Source organism: Tupaia chinensis, unplaced genomic scaffold (assembly GCF_000334495.1).
Source record: "Tupaia chinensis unplaced genomic scaffold, TupChi_1.0 Scaffold000355_1, whole genome shotgun sequence".
Classification (NCBI taxonomy): Eukaryota; Metazoa; Chordata; class Mammalia; order Scandentia; family Tupaiidae; genus Tupaia; species Tupaia belangeri.
The window spans coordinates 15,270,154-15,276,250 of NW_006159850.1; the positions used below are offsets into that span (position 1 = coordinate 15,270,154).

At 36.4% G+C, this 6,097-nt stretch overlaps 1 protein-coding gene and 1 non-coding gene across 3 annotated transcripts in view; both read right to left on the reverse strand.

The window, feature by feature from the left end:
* The window catches only part of AP1G1 (adaptor related protein complex 1 subunit gamma 1), a 91,657-nt gene that overhangs the window by 25,557 nt on the left and 60,003 nt on the right, over positions 1–6,097 (reverse strand). The window lies entirely within an intron of this gene.
* On the reverse strand, positions 4,733–4,818 carry LOC114008574 (small nucleolar RNA SNORD71). Its single transcript, XR_003550095.1, has one exon. It is a non-coding gene; the product is annotated as a small nucleolar RNA SNORD71 (small nucleolar RNA).

Consider the following 6,097-nt stretch of genomic DNA (forward strand, 5'->3'; position numbering starts at 1 on the left):
GAGAACAACCAAAAAAAATTTTAAAAAAAAAAAAAAAAAAAAAAAAGGCATGAAATGTGAAAATTTACCCCACTCACTTTTATTTTACTTAGTATTTATTTAATAATAAGTGTATCTCCTCTCTTCTATTTAATTGCCAAAAGACACATGTATTCACCAGCAAGAGAGAGAAAGAAGGGAGAGGGAGAATATACTCCCAATGAGGTATGGACATTCCTTTGTGGTCTTGATGCCTTCACCTATATAACATTGGGATTTAGGCACAGGGTGTCTTTCAAGCCAAAAGAAGCCAGGAATCAAACTGTAGTTAGTCATGTGGGATCCCCAGCAAGACTATGGGGCCAGCTAGGCTATAGGGCCAACCTAAAATATTTTCTCAAATGTTAATTTGCCATTTCTCTCTTCTTTTGTGAACTGCAAGTTCAAATGCCAATTATTCCATTAAAATGTTTGTTTTTCCTTATTAACTATAAATTATTTATAGACTGAAAATACCAATAGGCTGTCATATTTTACAATGTTTTCTCCTAATTATCATTTACCTTTTAAATTTACACATTTTTTAAAATTACAATATAGTTAAATACCTGAGGGGTTTTTTTTGAGAGGTTTCTGCTTTTTTAAGGGAGCATGCACTCACCAGATAGACAGAGACAGACAGAGAGACAGAAAGCAAGAAATCACCCCCCAGGGGGGATGGCCATGCCGCAATCCCTTCTCCTCCATTCTCCTCTCGGAATCTTGGGCACGCACGCACACGTACCTGGCGTGAGTTTTAAGCCACCGGGTCTGGGACACGAACTGTGGTCGACTACGTGGGAGTCCAGCGGCACAGCCATTACGCTAACTGCTGGTCCCCAATACCTGAGTTTTTTTAGTGGTATTTACCATTGATGACATAATTAGATATAAGCAGGTATGTTTTCTTTGTCACTTATACTTTTATTTGTACTCTTAAAGTTATAATCCCTACTAACTGTATGACTGAGAAATGCCAAGATTCCAGAATTCCCAAAAAAGATACCTTCTAAGACAGAAATTATAAATCCTAAATACATTTATTCATTCAAAACCCTGCAACAGCTTCCTATCACATTCAAAATAAAACCCCAACTTCTAAGAGGCTCTGCATTGTCTGGTCTCTGCTGCTCTCTCTGACCTCAATCCTTCCATCTCTGCTTAATGCCCTTCACAGGCCTCACTTGCCTTCCTATTGCTCCAAGCAGGCAGTGAAGTGAGACAACCAGAGAATGGTGGGACTAAGGCAGCTTGGCGTTGCCCAAGGTCCTTGCACTTACTGTTCTTGCTGACCAGTAGAATCTTCTCTAAGACCTTGGAATGGCTTGCTCCTCACTTCATCATCATCTCTACTCAAACATTATCTCCTCTGGGAAACCTGCCCTGACTACACTGTATGACACACTTGACCAGTTGCCCCATAGACCACCCTACCCTGTCATTACCATATGCCCTCATGCGGCTTCAGCTTTCTCATTGCATTTATCCCTACCTGACATTATGTTATATGAATTTCCTGTCTCTTCCACTAAAACGCAAGCTACATGAGAACACAGCCTTTGTCTGCCTCATTTATCAGTATGTCCAGCACTTGGTATATGCTGACTTTAAAAAGCGACTTACCGTTGTCAGAACACGCATAATAGTGTCTATGTGCCACCGTTTGGAAGGTGCATACCTAAAAAAACAATGGCACAGGGTGAAGAAATTGAAACCTGTAAACTACACTGTGTTCAGTAACTTACAAAAATCTGTCTTTTCTAGGCTCCCTGGTTACATGATTATATTTAGAGACATACTACCTTCACACTAGCAGCAATCATCAATTCAAAGGGTGATGAAATGGTATATACTAGAACCTAGATATTTCCCATAATATTGCAGTAGGAACTGAGTATAGAAATGGGACTCTGTCTACAGTTTCTTAGAAAACAAGTCATGCAATCAGGGCAGGACAAAGAAGAAGAAAAGAGATTGTCACTAGACCCAGACAAAACCAGGACTAGGAACTCATTTCCTTAAATTCAGAGTGAAAAGAGGGAGAATAAGTCAGACTACTAAAATCTTATGGTAAATTCCCCCTTAAAGTTTTGTAGAGAACTACAACTGTCATTTTTCTATTCCCTTATAAATACGGCATAATAGACAAGAGATGCCGTAAGTATTAAACATGTTCACAGTATTTTCTGTATGCTTAAAAGATGCTTATAGAAATTTCCAAGTATCTTTTACCAAAAAAAAGTAAAAATTAAACCTTACTTTTCTGCAGCAAGAAAGATTCCAGATGCACAGTCTGCTTTAAATTCTGGCTCACAGGAATCCAGAAAATAAAGTAATTCTTTCATCATGCCTCGGATATTATTCCCGTTTACCAGGGCAAAACTCAATTCCATTGCACGCCTTGCAGAGGGGAAAAATTTTTTAGAAAGTTATATTTACAGTAGGAATGAAACAAAGACCTAGGTGTGCTCCATATGAATGCCAAGCTCTGGCAGATGTGTTAATAATATCTTTACACAGTTTTCTGATACTGATCTTTGCATACAAGATGACCAAAATTTATTCTTATATAATAAATGTTGGTTTTGATATTTTAGATATTAATTCAATACTTTTCTTCAAAAATTCCTAAGAGATACACTTTTAAAGACTAAAAATGAAGTTTGGGTTAAACAGCCTATCCCGTGAAGTTGAAATTTAGAATCCTTAAAAAGCTAAATAGGGGCCAGTAGGTGGCATGGTGGCTGAGGCAATGGACTCCCACATGGCTGAATGGAGTTCAAGACTGGGACTGGTAACTTGCTTTCTCATTTTCTCTCTCTCTGGTGAGTACATATGTCCTATAGCAAATTAATAATAATGGGGCCAGTAGGTGGCATGGTGGATAAGACACTGGACTCCTAAATGGCCAACCATGATTCAAGCCCCAGATGTGGGGGCTTGCTTTCTCATTTTCCCTTTCTCTTTCTTCTCTGTCTCTCTCTGGTCAAATTAAAGCAAAATAGTAACAAATAAGTAAATAAATAATCCTTTAATAATAATAAATAATATTAAATAGTTCTTTTTTTAAAAAAAAGCTAAAAAGAAAAGCAACAAAATTATTAGCCAGTGGTAATACCTCTCTGCATTATTTGTGACAAACTGAATCACCATACTTTAATTAAATCACACTTTTGTCCAAAGATGATGCAACATAGTTTGTATCAAAAGGTATGTAAAAACATATCATTAAAAATAAACTGAAAGGGAAAATGAGGGCCATGAAAAGGAAAAAGGTCATGTGCCATGAAGGCAAACAAGTTTCTGTAACTACCTATCAAATTTTGCAACAAAAGCAAAAATAAAAATGTTTAATGCATTAAAGTTATATGGTTATTAGAGGCATTTTTTTTGTATTTCACCAATAATTTCAAACACTGAATATATACTACCTTTCAAAAATACTGATTTATTAAGTAGAAAACACATTCATCTGAGCTAATATACAAGCAACAAAAATTCAATCCTTAGAAATAATAGTAGTTAACTCTTATATAATGCATTTAAGTACTTTTTATATATTAATTCAATTAATCCTGCATAACTCTTATCAAGTAGATGCTCTTCTTCGTGCATTTTATATATGAGGCAACGAAGACACCCTTTTGAAGGTAAGTATTTTAACCCAATCTATTAAGGCTACATAGAGCCAGAATCTCAAATGAGATCATCTGCCTTCAGAGTCTGAATTTGAATTTTTATATGCCCTGTAAATGACACAGGTTTTACTTCTGAAATTTGAAGTCAGTAATGAGATACAAGAAAATAATCAATAGGAGTCAGAGTGCCTGATTTCTAGTCCCAGGATTGACATTTACAATGGTTAAGATCTGGGGTAAGTCATCTGATCCCTTTGGGATTGTATTTTTTAAAAATAATTATTTATTTTTCATTTTATTTATTCATTTATTTTAATTTGATCAGAGAGAGAAAGAGAAAGAAAGAGAGAGAAAGTAAGAAAGCAAGCCACCAGGTCTGGGACTCAAACCATGGTCAGCCCTTTTGGGATTGTATTTTAATTAATCTGCTAAATGGGGATAGAAGTGATCGCCTAGTCTCTCACTGACTTGCTCTGAGAACTGAGTTAGAGAGTTATGCAAATCCTTTACAAAGCACTACTTAAAGTTGGTGTTAGAGTCTAGTTCTTTTTTTTTAAAGAATTATTTACTTAATTTTTTCATTATTGTTATATTTTTCATTTTGTGACAAAAAGGGCTCATATGCTCATCAGAAAGAGAAAGACAGAGAGGGAAAGTGAGAATGCAAGTCCAGGTCTGGGACTCGAAGCATGGTTGACCATGTGGAAGTTCATCACCTTAACCCTACATCCATGGCTCACTGAGTCTAGTTCTTATCTTCAGATTGCCCAGGCACCTATTCTAAGGTGCAAATAAAGAAACTCAGTATCAATAAATGTTTAATAACTGAATCATTTTAAATCTATTTGTTCTAGATTTGAAAATACAACCAAAAGTTCATTGAGACCAACTATAGCTAAATTTTATAAATATCTAATGCTCTTCTAAGAAGAAAACAGTAGAGTTACTATATTGATAGAAGAGATTCATGCCTTTTGAGAGCGCTTGCTATTTGCTGTCTAACAGTCATTCCTAGATGTACTGTTCTAAAAATAACAACTGTCTCCAGTATCCTAGGGCATAAGTACTGTAAAATACGTGTGCTGTCAGCAAGTTGAGTTTCAGCATTGTGATAAGACACTCAGCCGATGGATCACTCCATATTTTCATCCTCCAACACACAATATACAGTACCCTCTATTAAATAAACTTGCCCAGCTTATCTATACAAGTTAATTTATCAAAAAGCCAAGGATAACTTCAGTGTTCACTTAAGTATTTATCAGCCTCCTTAATTGACCTAAACTCCCTGGAAATCCTCTCTTAAAAAAGGATTCACTCTGCAGACAGTTCATCTGTGAACAAAAAGACAAAATACATAAAGGTCAACCCCCTTACCCTTAAAACTACTAAAAGGATCAACTGAGGAGGGCACAGAATTATCAATAACCTATTTCTCTTACTTCATTTAACAAAATACCATGTGAGAAAGATTCTTAGTTCATTACCGTTTTATTGAGACATCCAAATCTTTTAGACAGTCCACGATTGTGCTTCTGTGTCTCTGTACTGCATTATGATCTGTCTGCACAGTCTTCAACAAAGATGTCAGAGCTACATATCTAGATGAAACAAAGTTGTAGAATAACAGGTTTAACATGTAAAATTAAGAATAGTTTTCCTCCCCCTAAATGACACAGAGATGTCTAATAGATAAGAGAAAGCATACATTTTAAATATTTGAGACTAAATACAGAGTTAGTATGTATACGGATAACATTTAAAGGCCTAAAAGATACAATAATCTACAGTAGTAGCAACGGCGAAGTTCTAGATTTATATGTATGTCCATGGTCAAGTTCATTTAAAGTTCTAAAGTAACTGAATTCCTTTTTTTTTTTTTGAGAGGTTTTTGCTATACGGCGCATACACTTGCCAGAAAGGCAGAGAGAGAAAGACAGAAAGCGAGAAATCACTCCCCAGGGGGAACGGACATGCTGCAATCCCCTCTCCTCCATTATCCTCTCGGGATCTTGGGCACACACGCACACATGCCTGGCGTGAGTTTAAGCCACCGGGCCCAGGACTCAAACCGCGGTCGGCTACACTGGAGTCCAGCGACATGGCCATTACGCTAAGTGCTGGTTCTGAGAAAATTATTTTAATTTGATCTTGTGGGTTTCCTCTGCTTTTATTTCATACTGGCACCAAATTTGTCTCTATAAAAATTCGAGATTCGGGACCAGCAGGTGGCGTGGTGGTTAAGGTGCTGGACACACCCACATGGCCGACCAGGGTTCGAGTCCTGAATCTGGTGGCTTGCTTTCTCACTTCCTCATTCTCTCACTCTCTGTCTCTCTCTGGTCAAACTAAAAAATAAATAAATGAATAAATAAATATAAATAAATAAATAAATAAATAAATAAATAAATAAATAAAAAATTAAAATTCAAGACTCAAGT